We start from the raw sequence: 19,054 nt of genomic DNA, 5'->3' as shown, positions 1-19,054 counted from the left end.
TTTTGTAGCAGATTTATTTAAAAAAATAAAAATTATATGTATTTCTCTGAAAGGGAAACAGCAAATGAAAAGCAAAGAAACTTTCCAGAAGATGTGTAATCTACTCAATATCAAATACTATACTGAATTTTTTAAAATACAGTTTTCCTGTAACCTACACAAATATGCTTTTAGCTTCTAAGATCATTCAAATCACTTTTCTAACTCACCCTGACAGATTTCTGAGCCAGATGGATGTGGATCAAGAATGCAGAAACATATGGCAGAAACGGTAACCAGTACCCTCCTAGATGCATAAACGGACTTGTTTCAAAAATCCAGGGTTATAAATAATCACTCTTGTGAGTTTCATATTTTTTAAAGGTTGAGTTTTGCAGAGCTGTAATTTATTTCATTTTTCTTCAGTGAAGTACTGTCATAACAGAGTTGAACTGATAACTGCCCAGAATTATTTCAGCACATAGCTACAATATTCTGGGCAGAACAACAGAGCAAAATCATTCTACATCACCGCATACTCTGTCACCCTCAAATAGTGAAGAGGTTTTATTTCACCCATTGTTTAATTTTTACAAAGTGTTGTCAGCACTAGAAATAAAGGGCTTTGCACTGCTTTAATTTATACGTATGCAAATGATGATGCAGAGATGCACTTTTTTTTCCCCAGAAATCTTGGCTATAGAATAACTTTTTACAATTACTTTGTCATGTAAGCCTCATTCCTCTATTTACAGCTCAGCCCAGCAAGCTAACTCAACTGGTCACTTCCTAATTCATCTTCTCTGCTGAATGGGAAAAGTCTGTGTACTCTCCTGCAAATTCCTTCTCCGGTGTCATTCTCCACCTGTCTGTCCAAGCATTTTTTTCAGGGTCAGCTTTAGGAAAATGAACCATCCTCAGTTGAGTGGAACCAGAATGCTCAAAAAGAAATCTGTGTCTTAATTTTGTTATTTACTTTCCTCTTGATGTATCTCTTATTAGGCTCTTACTATTGAATGTCTAACCACCATGCTGGTTAGCAACAAGCAGATAAACCAAGAACACACAACAAAAATTCCAATCAGCATAACTAAGCTAGGTAATTCTTTGGAGTTGCAAAAGTACTTACGTATCTGAAAATCCATGTTTTCATCTTGAACTGCCATAGCAATAAGGCAATTAATGTCTTCAGTGTCAGAGAACTGCACATGCTGTGTGGTCTACACTCGACTCACTGCTGCTGGACAGAGTAGAATCACAGAATCATTTCATTTGGAAGAGCCACTTAAGATCAAGTCCAACCGTCTACCTGACACTACAGAACCACCACTAAATCATGTCCCCAACAGCCACATCCACAAGTCTCTTAAATATCTCCAGGGATAGGGACTCCATCACCTCCCTGGGCAGCCCATTCTAATGCTTGACCACCTTTTCCATGAAGAAATTCTTCCTGATATCCAATCTAAAAGGCCCCTGGCACAAATTGAGGCCACTTCTGCCCCTTGCCTAATGGAAGCTCCTGCTTTCTCCTTTCCTGTTTGCCCTCAGTGAGATGACTACTTGCAGATGGTATGTATTTAACATATCCAAGCCAACTTTAATTTAGAGAGCTCAATACAAGCAGCTGTGAAACAGACGGCAAGCACTTTAGACAGATGCCTGCATAGGCATCCAGGGAGATGAATGAGCTTTTAGATGACATCCCATGCTGCTGTAGTTAAACTAAAATTGATAGAGCAATCACACTTCCTAAACATGGCACAGATAAGGTCAGTACATCAATATCTGCAATTGGACCCAGAAGTATCCAAATGATCCTTCAGAGAAAGAAAAAGATCTAACACACTTGCACTTGACCCCATTTCCCACACATGGAAAATTCCACTTCTCTCTGAAGTGCTGATGTGGTCAAGTGGCGTTTAGCTACCCTCTTCACCACTGATGAGCATATGAGATGGCATAATTATTCTGTTGTACCACTTCGTTCATAGCAAGGTCTCTGCACTGACAGCTCCAATAGACCAAATTCCAGTGAAGTTGGAAATTGAGGAAAGTGAGAAGTAAAATGAGGTGTGAAGATATGGAGAGCTAGCTTTTACCCTCCCTTTACTCTAGCACTGCAGGGATAAGTAGATTTCATCACACTTTTGTTATATGGTTGTAATCAGTAATATTTAAATATAATATTACTTCTATGATTTTGCTGTAACCACAGATTTGTTCCTTTGATGTTTCTTTTTTTGATGTAAATGGCAACTTGAAAAAAGCTGTTCCCTCAGGGATGGCATTTTGAGGAATGGAACATTACTGAGGCAAATATGGTTCTAGTGCATGATGTTAAATCACACACTTCCGGGCCTTGGAATTAGTAATGTTTATGAGGAAATCACCTTAAACCAGGCATGTCCAACTTGCCCTGCAGCTGCTCCCTGCCCCATGCCATCGTGGAGGGGGATCTGTCCCACCGAGCAGTCCAGCTTGGCCCTGTGCCCATTCCCATCACTTAGCAACAACCACACAGTGCTGTGCTATTAATGCCATCTGGGCTGAAACTGAGAGACAAGCAGTAGAGTGCCAACTCAAGTTATGGCAAATAATTTTATGCATTTTGATCAACACAGTCCTGTGAACAGTAAAAAATATGCAGTCATGTTTTCTGTCTTGAGATTTTGAGAATAGGTATCAAAATAGCTGAAAATTCCATTTTTTTTGCTATATTTATGACTCCACTTCAGTTAACATAAAGACATTACCTATGAATTTTCAAAGGGAATGTACAGACTTGCAATCAGATACTCAACCCAAAGAAAAATTTGATCACCACTTTAGCAGGCTTTTATAAGACCTCTCTTACCAGAGAAAGATATCCCTTACTTCACAATCATGCCTTATTCACGTCATCACTTTTGGGCAGTGTGTACATTTTTGAACAACTCTCTTCAAGAATAAAGTATAGGAAGAGTAAAATTTCCTCAAAAATCTCTGACAAACACCTTGAGAATTGCAACCACTTCCACTGAAACAGACTGATGCATAAATTTCACAAAAATGAGGTCAAATACCCCATTAGTTTTGTGGTTTTGTTGCTCTCTACATTTTAATGAAAAATAATTTTTAAAAAAGCTTTTTGATTACATACCTTAAATATATCTTATATATTATAGCTGTGGCCAAAGACAATTCCTCTTCAGTCAACACAGCCCAGGCAAGCCAAAAGACTGGATGCACATGCCTCGAACAGTTGTAGCCATAAGTCTTTAAAAATGACGTTGTAGTATGATTAAGTTCTGGCATGTTCCTTTTTTCCTATTATATGACAATGACTGGGCTTAACATTTTAAAGTTCTCATTGCAATGTACAAACAAGGTACACAAGGGTGAACATATCCATTTTCTTTCAATTATTATGATACAAAAGGCAAACATCCAAGAGTATAGAATTACAATTTGCTAGAAGTTAATTACATGTTACCTAGATTTTTTCTAACTGACTTGATTCTACAAAGCACAATACTGCATTTGTGCTGCAGATATTCCTTCTGAAGTCAGTGTCAAATCCTATGAGTTTGGACATTTATACAAGTAGCTCATGAGCTGATGAAACAGGATAGTTTATTCACATGATTACTTCTACAGTAAGCAGGATTTGCACGTCTACAGAAAGTATGCAATCCCACAGAAAAGATTTAATGTATTGAAAACCTTGTGGAAAGAAGTCCAGACATTTTCTAACATAATTTAGAAAAAGATGTTCATTATTTGGTCAGTCAATATGATAAAAAGATATGTGAATTCAGTCCTCTTTCCTGCCATGAAATTTAGTATTACACGTATAATGCTGTTTGTGGTTTAAGCAAAATGATAGGCTTTTCACAGACGTAATAGTGCCAGTCTTTAATTTTTGGGGCAAAAAATTGTAATTTCATGCGTAGCACACCACTGTTCTCACCAAAGTACAACACAACTATAAAAATGTGAAATTACATATTTTATTCAACAGAATGCCTCTGTGTAACCCATATGAGCTTTTTGCTACCTCTGCTTGTGCCAGCAGTATTACCAGTGGTCTCCAGCACACAGCACAGACACTCCTATTATATCGTGCATGGTTATTTTTCACGTAGGTTCCTGTTATGGTTTTGTGATTTTTGTTGTCAGTATTCCACATCGTTACATCATGTAAGGCACGGGCAGTTAAAGAGTTAATTCCCTGGTTACTGCAAACTGCCTTTTTTGGTGTGGCCCTCTGAGGGGGAGGGGAGGAGGTGCACTCCCCAGGGGTCTTTGCGTTGGAGGGGAGGGGGTGAAGCTGCCTGGAAGACGCGGGGTCTGTTCCTTCCTGCCCGGTGGAGAAAGCACATGGTCCTCCTGCAGTTTACTGTGTAAGATTTTCAGCCTGTAAACTCTCTATTATAATTCTACTAGCCTCATTTTGATATATTTAGTAAAATTAGTTGTTCCTCCTCAGATTGGTGCCGCTGTTTTTGTGTTAGATCCGCCTACGAGTCCCCTGCTTTTTCCCTCTTCCCTTTGTTTTCCCCAGGGTGTGGTCCGTGGCTTCTCTGCCACTTTAGCCGCCGGACCGCACGGGGCTGGCCCCCTACCCGCCGGCAATTTTTTTTCTTCCTCCTTGCTCGTTTTTTTTTTTTTTTCTTTCAGGCCTGTCCCCCTTGTCACGGACGCAGACCCTTAGATAATACCGTGACAAATATTGGTGGAGGATGTGGGCAATAGATCTGCTTTCAATTTTTGGAATGATGCACAAAGGACTAACGGTAATCATGTTCCTCGGAACATACTGGTTTCTGGTTAAGGCTATCATGTTCTGTGTTGGAGTTGTGTGTACATATAACTACATAATGGCGCTGATGGAGATACCAGCCTGGTGCTTGCACCTCCCAGAGGGAGTGGCTAGTTTTACAAACAGCACCATGGTGAGGCTGGCTTCCAGGTTCTCCTCTCAGTTCCTTACGCACCTTTGGAATTTCAATCTAACAACCGTGATACCAATTGCTGTGCATGTTCTCCTCCTAATCATACATTACATTATGTGGAGGAAACCTTCCCCCAAACCGGAAAATGTTGAGTGGCAGGGAATATGTAGAGGCCTAGGGAAGACGTTAGAAACATGGGGACCCCCGGTGTCATGGGATTTCACCCTTGAACACCTGTGGGATCCTGAGAAGCTCAGTCAGTTTTTGAGTCAGGGATGGCGTGGCATAGGCAGATCTGAGGAGGCACAACTTATTTGGGGCCTGGCTTGTGCTTATCGAGCTCTATACAACACTGTTCTTGAGAGAGAGAGTTTCCCGGCTGAGATTCGAACCAGAGGGGGAAGTCCTCAGGCTAAACCTGAGCAAGCACAGGAGGCACCAGTATCCGTGGCAGTTGCTCCTGTGGAAGGACAGAAATGGAAACGGGTGTCCTCGCGGCTGGAATGGAAGGAAGAACTGGAGAAGGTAGAGGAAGATCCAGGTGAGGGGCCCTCCCCAGACACATCGTTACCAACAGAGACAACAGAAGAAAACAAGAGACATGGAGAAGATAGGGAGGAGGAAGGCGTCACTGTTACAACTGTCCGCCGACCTCTGAAAATGACCGAAATCATAGGCTCAAGAAAGGAGTTTACACGGCACCTGAACGAAACCATTGTCACCTGGATGCTTTGGTGTTGGGACAATGGGGCCAGCAGTGTGCTCCTGAATGGTAATGAAGCTTACCAACCAGGGAGCATTGCCAGGGACGCAGCCATTGACAGAGGGATCAGTAGATGCCTGGATGGGACCGCCACCCTTTGGGAACGAGTGTTAGTAGCTGTGAAGGGAAGGTATCTGTAAACACATTCACTCACACACACACACACACACACACAATAGCAGCAAGAAAAGCTTTTTTTTATTCAAAAGTGTAGCACTCCTTTTATGATACTTGCTATCTACTATTGCCATCTAAAGCTTACTCCCTTAATGCTGATTGGATATTTTTGCTGAGGCATGTAGCAGTGAAGCATGAAGCAGTATTTTCCATCTATTGACATATCAAAAGGTAGCTTATCGGATCATCTTAGTTTGCCATTTTTCTTGCGTCACGGGTACATTCTTTGGTCGACTAGTCCTTGTTCCTTCAGGGAGGGGCCTTTCTCGTTACATCTCGTATCCTTGCAACTGCCTATTACAACAGGTATCCCTTCAAAGATGATCTCGAGCCTCAGATGAGAAAGTGGGACACTGCTGAAAAGGGCATTCAGTATTTGAGAGAAATAGATGTGGTGGAAATGCTATATGACCCCAGGTTTGTTCCTAACGATCCACACCAGCAGCATGATCTCGAGAGAGTTAGAAGTATGCCGGATATATGGCGGAAACTTACCAAAACAGCACCAGCCCAGTATGCCAGTACACTGCTAGCCACATTTGACAGACTGGAGGACCTACAGAGAAGACCCCCTGTTTATGAACTGATTATTACACTCCAGAATTATGAGCAAAAACTCCCCCCAAACCACGCTTCTATTTCAGCTATCTCAGAGGTAAGAGAAAGATTGGCGAAAATGGAGAAGAAACAGAATGGTCTAGCGGAGGATGTGTCCCTCTTGATGGATTGTGACGAACCCGTAGCAGTATCAGAAACACCTGATGGAGATCAGGATGATCAGAAGAACCTACTGAAGGAGCTGATCAAACTAATTAAAGGCGATGAACTCTCCTCCTCACCTGTATCATCAAAAATCTCAGCTATCAAAGGCAGATGCCTTCCTGCTCAAGCAAATGATGGTGGCAGATCTATGGCACATGCCGCCTTGTGGAGTTACTTACGCGAGCATGGAGAAGACATGAAAAAATGGCATAAGAAACCCACTCCTGTACTACGAGCACGGGTGAGAGAATTACAGTGCAGATTAACCACCGATGAAGTTGCTGAACTCACTACAGGTAACCAATAGAGGGGCCCTGCCCTCAGTCAGGGGAGGGAAAGGAATAATAGAGTTTATTGGACTGTGTGGATTCGATGGCCTGGCACTTCAGACCCACAGAAATACGAGGCACTGGTGGACACTGGTGCGCAGTGCACTCTAATGCCCTCGAGTCATGAAGGGACAGATTTGATTTGTATTTCTGGAGTGACTGGGGGCTCTCAAGAATTGACTGTTCTGGAGGCAGAAATAAGCCTTACTGGTAAAGACTGGCAAAAACATGCTATTGTAACTGGTCCAGGGGCTCCGTGTATACTTGGTATTGATTACCTCAGAAGGGGACATTTCAAGGATCCCAAAGGGTATCGATGGGCCTTTGGAGTAGCTGCCATAGACACAGACAACATTAAGCAGCTGTCTGTTTTGCCTGGCCTGTCAGAAGACCCCTCTGTGGTGGGGCTGCTAAAAGTAAAAGAGCAACAGGTACCAATTGCCACAAAAACGGTGCACAGATGGCAGTACCACACCAACAGGGATTCTTTGCTCCCCATTCATAAGTTGATTCGTCAACTAGAGAGCTAAAGAGTGATAAGCAAAACTCACTCACCTTTTAACAGCCCCATATGGCCAGTGTGTAAAGCCAGTGGAGAATGGAGGCTGACGGTAGACTACCACGGCCTGAATGAAGTCACACCCCCACTGAGTGCTGCTGTGCCGGACATGCTAGAACTCCAGTACGAACTGGAGTCAAAAGCAGCCAAGTGGTATGCCACCATTGACATTGCTAATGCCTTCTTCTCCATTCCTTTGGCCATAGAATGCAGGCCACAGTTTGCTTTTACCTGGAGGGGCGTTCAGTATACCTGGAATCGTTTGCCCCAGGGGTGGAAACACAGCCCAACCATCTGCCATGGGTTGATTCAAAGTGCCCTGGAACAGGGCAGTGCTCCCCAGCACCTGCAGTATATTGATGATATTGTTGTGTGGGGCAATACAGCAGAGGAAGTTTTCAAGAAGGGGGAGAGAATAATCCAAATCCTTCTGCAAGCTGGCTTTGCTATTAAGCGAAAGAAAGTGAAAGGGCCTGCACAGGAGATTCAGTTCCTAGGTATTAAGTGGCAAGATGGACGTCGTCACATCCCAATGGATGTGGTCAACAAAATCACTGCCATGTCTCTGCCCACTAATAAGAAAGAGACGCAATCTTTTCTGGGTGTAGTGGGCTTTTGGAGAATGCACGTTCCAAACTATAGCCTCATTGTGAGCCCCCTTTATCAGGTGACACGGAAGAAGAATCATTTTTCGTGGGGCCCTGAGCAGCAGCAGACTTTTGAGCAGATTAAACAGGAGATAGCCCGTGCCGTGGCCCTGGGGCCAGTACAGATGGGAGAAGATGTAAAGAACATCCTCTACACTGCTGCTGGAGAGAAAGGTCCCACCTGGAGTCTGTGGCAAAGAGCCTCAGGAGAGACCCGAGGCCGAGCCCTGGGATTCTGGAGTCGAGCGTACAGGGGGTCCGAAGAGGGCTACACTCCAACTGAGAAGGAGATCTTAGCCGCGTATGAGGGGGTTCGAGCTGCTTCTGAAGTAATTGGTACTGAAACACAGCTTCTTCTTGCCCCTCGACTGCCAGTGCTCAACTGGATGTTCAAAGGAAAGGTTCCCTCCACCCATCATGCTACTGATGCCACTTGGAGTAAGTGGATTGCGTTGATTACTCATTGAGCTCGGATGGGGAATCTCAGTCGTCCAGGGATCTTAGAAGTGATCGTGGACTGGCCTGAAGGTAAAAAGTTTGGAACATTGTCAGCGGAAGAGGTACCACGTGCTGAAGAGGCCCCACCGTACAACGAACTACCAGAAAATGAAATTTGCCCTGTTCACAGATGGATCATGTCGTATTGTAGGGAAGCATCGCAGATGGAAAGCTGCTGTGTGGAGCCCTACACGACAAGTTGCAGAGGCCACTGAAGGAAAAGGAGAATCCAGCCAATTTGCAGAGGTAAAGGCCTTAGATGTTGCCGAACGGGAGAGGTGGCCAATGCTTTATCTTTACACTGACTCATGGATGGTGGCAAATACCTTATGGGGTGATTACAGCAGTGGGAACAAAATAACTGGCAACAAAGGGGTAAACCTATCTGGGCTGCTGAACTGTGGAAAAATATTGCTGTCCGAACAAAGAATATGATTATAAAGGTGCGTCATGTAGATGCTCATGTGCCCAAGAGTCGAGCAACTGAAGAACAGCAGATCAACCATCAGGTGGACCAAGCCGCCAAAATAGAATTGGCTCAAATAGACCTAGATTGGCAAAATAACGGTTAACTGTTTCTAGCTCGCTGGGCCCATGAGACCTCCGGCCACCAAGGAAGAGACGCAACGTGTAAGTGGGCTAGAGACCGAGGGGTGGACTTAACTATGGACGCTATTACACACGTTATCCATGACTGTGAAACATGTGCCACAATTAAACAAGCGAAGAGGACGAAACCTCTCTGGGGGGAAGGGCGATGGCAGAAGTATAAATATGGGGAGGCGTGGCAGGTGGATTATATCACCTTGCCACAAAGCTGCGATGGTAAGCATTACATGCTCACCATGGTGGAGGCAACCACTGGGTGGCTCGAAACATATGCAGTACCCCATGCTACCACTCGAAACACCATATTAGGCCTCGAGAAGCAAGTCCTATGGCGGCATGGCACTCTGGAAAGAATTGAGTCTGATAATGGGACTCATTTCAGAAATTCCCTTGTGGACAGTTGGGCCAAAGATCATGGCATTGAGTGGATCTATCACATCCCCTATCATGCACCAGCTGCTGGTAAAATCGAGCGGTATAATGGGTTGCTAAAAACTATGTTGAGAGCCATGGGTGGTGGAACATTTAAGCACTGGGAGAAACATCTAGCAGAAGCCACCTGGTTGGTCAGCACTAGAGGATCAATCAATCGAGCTGGTCCTACCCAGTCTAGCTCCCTACATACTGTAGAGGGAGATAAGGTCCCTGTAGTACACGTAAAGAGCATGCTGGGGAAGGCGGTTTGGGTTCTTCCAGCCTCTGGAAAGGGGAAACCTCACCGTGGCACTGTGTTTGCCCAGGGACCTGGGTCCACGTGGTGGGTGATGGGGAAAAGCAGGGATGTCCAATGCGTACCGCAAGGGAATTTGATGCTGGGGGAGTGCAGACAGTGATTCCATGTAATATATAGGCATATAGATACGTATGTAATGTATGTTAATTATTGTTCGTTTGTATATAAATATATGTTAAGCATGATGTAGTGATGTGGAATAAGGGGTGGAATGTTATGGTTTTGTGATTTTTGTTGTCGGTATTCCACATCATTACATCATGTAAGGCACAGGCAGTTAAAGAGTTAATTCCCTGGTTACTGCAAACTGCCTTTTTTGGTGTGGCCCTCTGAGGGGGAGGGGAGGAGGTGCACTCCCCAGGGCTCTTTGCATTGGAGGGGAGGGGGTGAAGCTGCCTGGGAGACGCGGGGTCTGTTCCTTCCTGCCCGGTGGAGAAAGCACATGGTCCTCCTGCAGTTTACTGTGTAAGATTTTCAGCCTGTAAACTCTCTATTATAATTCTACTAGCCTCATTTTGATATATTTAGTAAAATTAGTTGTTCCTCCTCAGATTGGTGCCGCTGTTTTTGTGTTAGATCCGCCTACAAGTCCTCTGCTTTTTCCCTCTTCACTTTGTTTTCCCCAGGGTGTGGTCCGCGGCTTCTCTGCCGCTTTAGCCACCGGACCACCTGGGGCCGGCCCCCTACCCGCCAGCAATTTTTTTTCTTCCTCCTTGCTCGTTTTTTTTTTTTCTTTCAGGCCTGTCCCCTTTGTCACGGACGCATACCCTTAGATAATACCGTGACAGTTCCCAAAGTAGATGTTCAAATTATCTGCACTGTTCCCTCGGAGACTGCAGGTTGAATTACTGCCTTCAGTTTGATCCCACTAAGGGAAATTCCTGCTTCACGGGTAAGAACTGACAGATAAACATTTGTACCACCTCTTCTTCTTTTCCCTTAGTAATACTTAATTTAAAATAATAAAAAAAAATTCTCAGGTAATGATGATACAGGGAAAAAAAAAAGATCAACAGCTAGTAAGCTGATGCTGAAAATGTGAAAATGCAATAAACCTGTAGTACAGAGAAGACTGGATTATTGTTTCTTTAATCAGCTGGCTTATTGATGGAAAAATAATGAATTGTCAAGATCAATATTAGGTCTGTGCTAGGCAGTAATAAAAAAAATCAAATTCTAGGAATTACTAAAAAAGGAGAACAAAAAAAAAAAACCCACATCATTAAGTAACAGTAAAAAAAAATTATGCTTATAATCCCCTTGAAAACTGTATGAAACTCAAAAAGTATATAAAAGAACTGCAAAAAGTCAAGCAAAGGTAAGTAATGCTTTTCATAAGAACAAGTGAACAGCATAAAACTGTTCAACTGAGGAAAAAAGCTAGAAACCTACAAAATACAAACTGCATGGAGATGGTGCAAAGCTGACAACTATTCACTGCCTCTGTCTACATATGTAAAGGAAATGATCAACTGAGAGACACAGGCCTGAAACAAACCAAAGGATGTGATTCAATGTACAGTGCTATGCTGAACTGTGCAACTCCCACTCAGAAGACATTGCGGATGTAGAAAGTTTTGTGGTTTAGAAAAAAGAAAATGCAAGGAGAAATACTGAAAATTACTAAAGAGAGAACCATATCAATACTAAACACACAAATACATAGATTGTATCAAACTCAGGAAATCCTGTGAACCAAGGTCTAGTCAGAGAGCAGAATACCTTGAGAAAGTCTCATTCTGGCTTATTTTGTTTTTTATTTCTCTTCAGGCACCAGTACGTGCCCCCTTCAGGTCAGGATATCATGCTGCACAGACCCCTGCTCTGAACCAGTACAACCATTTTCACATTCTAAAACTTTCCAACAGACAAGGGCCAAGTTCGACTAAATTTATCTTGAGAAAGATTCTCCCTACAGGATGGAATTAAAAACTAAACTAGGAGACAGAAAAGGATCTAAGAAGGTAGATCTGTGTCTAGTAGAGAAAGTACTAACGTTACTAATGTCTAGTACAGTCAAACTTCAACTTTGTTGTCTCATCATTTGTACGGCAAGCAACAAGAACAAAATAATCTACTCTGGGCACTTAAACATTCCTTTCACCAAAGAGAGTGACTCAAGAACTCAGAAATTTCCAGTGACAGCTTTAACTAGCTAGACAGGGAGGTCTGCCTTTTATTGACAGGCATACATAAAACAGAACAATGACATGAGATACAGCAAGGCACCTGCCAGTGATGCAGTGGTCAGAGCATTCACACAGGAACTAGGAGAACATTACCAGGCGCTGAGTTGCTGATCTCACTTGTGTTCTAGTAGGGTATAAATAATGCAGCAGTTAGGCAGACAAGCTAATAAATTGCTGCATCTGAAATACCGCTGCACTGAGAGACATGAATATTAGCAGCAGCACAGCGCAGTCTGGCTGCTGGATGTATGCTGGTTTGCATTCAACACTCAGGAGACAGGAAAACAACTGGTATGGAGGAACCCTGAATATTTCACATTCCAGATGTATTTCCAGACTACTAGACTGTTTACAGACTTACTTATCTCCCTCTAAAGTGAAAAATTTTGACAGGTCTTGGGTTATTTCAGTACAGCTCTGGGCTTTTTTTTTTGAAGCTTTGGGGACTGGTTCCTGTCTGAAAGGGTTGCCGTTTTGACAGGTTAGTGCACTACACCTACACCTATTTTTATGGACTGCAACACTGTCAAACAGGAACTCACCTCTGTTTCTGAGATGTAAAAATACACATAACATAACAGCAGAGAAAAAAATAAAATCTGCAAACACATGCACATGGACACAGCTACCGTAAAGGTAACATTTTTCCTTCCCTGACTGCAGACATATGATGCTCATCCAATATACTCAAAGAGAGTTGCTACCACTGAGAGTTATGAAAGGCATTCTCACAAAAAAATGAAACTGACATATGGACATCTAAAGATATCTTTAAAATTCAATTAAACAAATGGAGTAGTTGTCACAAAAATATCTCACTAGAAAATTCTAACAGATAATGGTATCTGCTATCTTAACAAATAGGTTCCGACATTTACTAGCACCATGGGATTGCTTTTTATATTATGGCTCATTTTGGAGGATCTTTGTTCTAGGTCCTTTAGAGGTCTGTGTTGCTGCCAGGAGCCAAGACCTCTGACAGCTGCTGCCAGCTCTGTGTGGTTTATTTAAAACAAATAGGGTGTTGCTTAGCAACATCACATCACACGCTTGGTACCCTACAGTATCTCGCATTCCTAACTACTCTGCACATCCTCACAACTTAAAGAGACACTGCCAAGAATGTACACAAAAAGCGTACTTAATTCCCTTTCCCCCATAATTAGATATATGAGGTGAGAGAAGAAAAAACTGAAATTACTGTCAAAAAACCAATTACTTGAACTTTGCTTTTAGTGATGTTTCATTTTTATCCCAAATCAGTAATATCTGCTTTGAACTGCAGATTGATGTTTAGCAACATCATACTTAACAATACTTAACAACAGTATAGTAAAAAGCAGACCTTCTTGAAGAGTTTTAGTTAAAAAAATAAAACGTGTAGGTTGCTTCGAAAGTAATATCTTCCATTTATTTCCATGGAAATTGCAACAGATACAAAGAGCACAAGAACAACACTTGATAGAACAAACTCTTAGCTAAAAATCACTATTTTTCAACACAGTCACTACCATTAGCTATGCATTTTCCCAGCAATGAACAAGAGCCTGCATGCTGTGCTCACAAAAATCTGCACCAGCAGAGATGACCCACCGTCGCTGCCTCCAGTGCTGCAATGCACCACCGACCCTTCACTGTAGTCACAGCCACTGCCTGGTCTCCATAAATGGTCAGCAACTATCAATGAATGTCAGTGAGTGCCATCCTTTTCCACATGGAGGAATGCAATCACACCTTTGCTCCATACACATTTCCATGTCAGACACCATTTTGTCAGATTGCCCCTCTGCTGCCATAGAATCATAGAATCACCAAGGTTGGAAAAGATCTCCAAGATCATACAGTCCAACTATCCACCTATCACCAATATTTTCCCCTAAACCATGTCCCTCAGTACAACATCTAAACATTTCTTGTACACCTCCACGGTCAGTGACTGCACCACCTCCCTGGGCAGACCATTCCAGTGCCTGACCACTCTCTCAGAGAAGAAGTATTTCCTAACACCCAATCTGAATCTCCCCTGGCACATTCCCTCTAGTCCTATCCTTAGTTGCACAGGAGAAGAGGATGACTCTCACCTCACCACAACCTCCCTTCAGGCTTCAGTTGTAGAGAGCAATAAGGTCCCCCCTGAGCATCCTCTTCTCCAGACTGAACAATCCCAGCTCCCTCAGCCACTCCCCATAAGGCTTGTGCTCCAGACCCCTCACCAGCTTCACTGCCCTTCTCTGGACATGCTCCAGGGCCTCGATGTCTTTCTTGCAGTGAGGGGCCCAAAACTGGACACAGTACTCGAGGTGCAGCCTCACCAGGGCTGAGTACAGAGGGACAATTCCCTACTCCTGCTGGCAACACTATTTCTGATACAAGCCAGGATGCCACTGGCCTTCTTGGCTACCTGGGCACACTGCTGGCTCATGTTCAGCCAAGCATCGACCAATACCCCCAGGTCTATTTCTTCCACAAAGTCTTTTATCCACTCTGCTCCAAGCCTGTAGCATTACCTGGGGTTGTTGTGGCCAAATTGCAGGACGTGGCACTTGGTCTTGTTGAACTTCATCCCATTAGCCCAGCTATCCAGCCTGTCCAGATCTCCCTGTAGGGCCTTCCTACCCCCAGGGAGATCGGCACTTCGTGCCAGCTTGGTGTCATCTGCAAATTACTGAGTGTGCACTCAATGCCTTCATCCAGGTCACCAATAAAGACACTGAACAGGACAGGCCCCAGTACCGACCCCTGGGGAACACCGCTCATGACCAGTCACCAGCTGGATGTAACTCCATTTACCACCACTCTCTGGGTCCAGCCAGCTCTTTACCCAGCAAAGAGTGCATCTGTCCAAGCCACAGGTGGCCAGCTTCTCCAGGAGAACACTGTGGGAGAGTGTCAAAGGCTTTGCTGAAGTCTAGGCAGACTACATCAACAGACTTTCCCTCATCCACCAGGTCACCCAATCATAGAAGGAGAGCGGGTTGGTCAAGCAGGACCTGCCTTTCATTAACCCATGCTGTCTAGGCCTGATCCTCCGGTTGCCCCACACATGCTCTGTGATCTCCCTCACGATCATCCACTCCATAACCTCTCCCAGCACCAAGGTCAGGCTGACAGGCCTGTAGTTTCCCAGGTCCTCCTTACGACCCTTTTTGTAGACAGGAGTCATACTGACAAGCCTCCAATCCTCTGGGACCTCTCCAGTTGACCAGGAACACTGATAGATGATAGAAAGTAGTACTCCACCCGTCCAGGTGGAACAGTAGATCTTTTAACAGTTTCCACCTGAATCATCGGGGTTTTATTCTGCTCCACATCCAAGACTTCCAGGTTAGGGGATATAGTACCCCAAGGGTTACGGGCCAGACTTTTAAATACAGATGTAAAGAAGGCATTGAGAAACTCAGCCTTTTCCTTATCCTCAGTGGTCACATTCCCCACCACATCCAGTAAAGGATGAAGATTCTCCTTAGTCCTCCCTCTTACTGTTAAAAATATATTTGTAAAAAAGTTTGTTGTTCTCTTTTACCCCAATCTCCAAGCTGAGTTCAAGCTGGGCTTTTGCCTTTTTAATTTTCTCCTTGCACATCTGAACAAATTCTTTGCGCTCTGTACGAGTTGCCCGTCCCTTCTTCCACAGGACGAAGATTCTCTTTTTCCCCTGGAACCTCAGGAAAAGCTCCCTGTTCATCCATGCTGGTCTTCTTCCCTGCCGGCTCATCTTGGGGCACTGGGGGACAGCCTGTTCCTGAGCCTTTAAGACTTCCTTCGTGAGGAGCAACCAGCCTCCCTGGACCCCTTTACCCTCCAGGACTGAATCCCCAGGTACTCTCCCTATCAGCATTCTGAACAATTCAAAGTCCGCCCTCTGGAAGTCCAAGGTAGCAGTTTTTCTGCCCCACCTCCTGATGTCACCAAGAACTCTACCATTTTGTGGTCACTCTATCCAAGACAGCTCCCAGCCTTCACATCTCCCACCTGTCCTTCTCTGTTTGCGAACAGCAGGTCTAGCAGGGCACCTCCCCTGGTAGGCACTCTCACCAGCTGCAGAAGGAAGTTATCTTCCATACACTCTAGAAACCTCCTCGACTGTTTCTTCTGCACTGTGTTATATTCCCAACATGTATCAGGGAAGTCGAAGTCCCCCATGAAGACAAGGGCTGGCAATTGTGCAATTTCTGCCAGCTGCTCATAGAACACCTCATCTGTCACTTCATCCTGGTTAGGCAGTCTATAACAGACCCCCACCAGGATGTCTGCCTTGTCGGCCCTCCTCCCAATCCTACCCACAAAGATTTAACCTTATCATTCCCAGCCGCAAGCTTAATAACATCAAAGCACTCTCTAACACAGAGCGTCACACCACCATCCCTCCTTCCTTGCCTGTCCCTTCTGAAGAGTTTATAGCCATCCATTGCAGCACTCCAGTAGTGGGAGTGATCCTACCATGATTCCATAAAGGCAACTTTTAACTGCCTTTATGGCAGTTTGCCGGCTGCACAATGGCCTCCAGCTCCTCCTGTCTGTTGCCCATGCTGCATGTACCGGTGTAGATGCACTTCAGCTGAGCCCCTTGCCTCACCCCCAATCCCATCATTGTTCCCCTGGGCTCATCTATAGTGGGCCTAGTTTTATCTCCTTCCTATCTAATCCAAAGCCCTCTCAACAAGCCTTGCCAGTTCCTAGGCAAGGATCCGTTTCCCCCTTTGAGACAGGCGAGACTCATCTGCAGGCATCAGGCCAGGTGCCGAGTAAACTGCCCCATAGTAAAAAAAACCCTAAAATTATCGTGTTTGCACCAGCCTCTCAGCCATGTATTTATGCGATGGGTTTTCCTGCTCCTTTCAGTATCCTTCCCCACCACTGAAGGGATGGAGGAAAATGCAATCTGTATGCCTGCTCCATCCACTAACTGCTCCACTATCTGAAGTCCGTTTTGATAATCCTCAGGGCTTCTCTCAGCAAATTCATCACTGCCAGCCTGAACTATCAATAAAGGATAATAATCAGAGGGGCGAATCAGACTAGGAAGTTTCCTAGAAATATCCCTGACCCAGGCCTGAGGGAGGCAGCATACTTCTCTGTGGGTAGGGTCGGGCGGACATACAGGGTCCTCCATTCCTCTCAGCAGGGAGTTGCCTACGGCAATCACCCTCTGTCCTTCTTGGCACAGGCAGTCTGGAGGTGTGGAGTTGACCGCCTCACCCTAGACAACCTCAAGGGTGGACCTACCATTGCATCCTCACTCACCTCTGCCTCATGTTCCAGAGCCTCAAACCTATTATGAAGGGGCACCTGGGGAACTGAGGTAGGTTGAGATGAGGTCGAGCTTGTGACGCTGAGGTGGGACCTATTTCCACTCCTCCTCTTCCCTTAAATTGCCTCCCTCTGCTCAACAGTGGCAGGGGAGGGGGTCCACCACCACTTGGGGGGTATCACCCCACTGTCCTTCGTGCAAGTTCAACTGAGAGTTACTCCACCAATTTATCTCCTGCTCGCCCTCTCTGACAATTCTTAATCTCTCTACTTCCTCCTTGAGTTTCACCACCATGAGCAGATCATCCGCCTGCTCACACCTCATGCAGGTGGAATCCCTGCTGCCCTTCACCAGCAGACGCAGGCACTCACTTCAGCCAGACTTGAACCTACGCATTTTTGGGCAGATACTCCATCTCTGTCACCACATTCTTTCTTGCCAGAGCTTTCTGCCAATCTCACCTAGTGGAGACCATGGCTGCATTTGTTGTCTAGAAGGTAGTCAATAGGTGAGTTGGTCTCCTGAGTGGACAGAGATACACTGCCCTCCTCACCCTCCCTGCTCACCTGCGCTACTTGAACTGCCTGCCCTTCTGACCACCATGCCCTGTTTGCCCATCCTGTTCACCCCACTCCTGGGTGGCTGCGCGCCCTAGCAGCAGGTTTTATATATGCAGGGCGTGATCCGGCCCCTGCTCCTGGCTCCACCTCTTTGATGTCGGAATGCTGCTGCCTCGCGGAGGACAGTGGTGCCCAGCAGCTGCTCCCTGACAGGGCTACCCTGCAACCAGCCAAGGCAATGCCCTGCTGAGCAGAATGTGTCTGCTCCAGATCCCATTACCTTGCCAAAAAGCCATATGTCACACAGCAACAACATGTAACAGAGTACTGGTTGGAAGGTTCAACCTCTACTGCCATGACACCAACATCTGCTTCTGATGTAAGAATGGTAGGATAAATAAAATAATAGCAATTAGAGCTATTTGAAAAATAGTTCTGAAAAACTTGAATTTAGATATAAAAAGATATAAACAAGTTTTTTTAATGAAATTTTAAAATTACATTTATAGCTATATCTATAAATCACAAAATGGCTTAGGTTGGAAGGGACCTCAAAGCCCACCCAGTCCCAGTCTTCTCTGTCGTGGGCAGGGCTGCCCCTCACCAGCTCAGGCTGCACGGGCTCTCATCCAGCCTGGCCCTGAGCACCTCCAGGGATGGGGCACCCACAACTTCTCTGGGCAGCTGTGCCAGGGCCTCACCACTCTGAAGAAAAACTACCCCCTAGTATCTAATCTAAATCTCCCTTCTTTTAGATTAAAACCATTCTCTCCTGTCCTTTCACTACTGGACCGTGTAAAAAGTTGTTTCTCCATCCTTTTGATAAGCTCCCCTTAAGTATCGAAAGGCTCCAATGATGTTTTCTTAGAGTCTTCTCTTTTCCAGCCCAGCTCCCTCAATCTTTCTTCATGGAGAGGTGCTCCAGCCCTCAGATCATCCTCATGGCCCTCCTCTGGACCCATTCCAACAGCTCCACATCTCTTCTGTATTGGGGGCCCAAGGTCTGGACACAGTACTCGAGATTGGACCTCACCTGGACAGAATAGAGGGGGACAATCACC

The 19,054-nt window shown here is 45.0% G+C and overlaps 1 long non-coding RNA gene across 14 annotated transcripts in view; it reads right to left on the bottom strand.

Annotated features, from left to right (window-relative positions):
* The window catches only part of LOC110397308, a 297,352-nt gene that overhangs the window by 180,543 nt on the left and 97,755 nt on the right, over positions 1-19,054 (bottom strand). For 10 of the 14 annotated variants that reach the window (XR_002437684.1, XR_002437685.1, XR_002437681.1 and 7 more), the window contains one exon: positions 1,109-1,216. The exons of 2 other annotated variants lie outside the window; for them this stretch is intronic. This is a non-coding gene — a long non-coding RNA (uncharacterized LOC110397308). Of the gene's footprint in view, positions 1-1,108; positions 1,217-3,121; positions 3,348-19,054 lie in introns of those variants that run through there. 2 more of the 14 variants (XR_002437691.1, XR_002437692.1) reach the window with 2 other exon arrangements.

This window comes from Numida meleagris, chromosome 4 (assembly GCF_002078875.1).
Source record: "Numida meleagris isolate 19003 breed g44 Domestic line chromosome 4, NumMel1.0, whole genome shotgun sequence".
Lineage (NCBI taxonomy): Eukaryota > Metazoa > Chordata > Aves > Galliformes > Numididae > Numida > Numida meleagris.
This window is presented reverse-complemented; position numbering and strand designations above follow the sequence as displayed.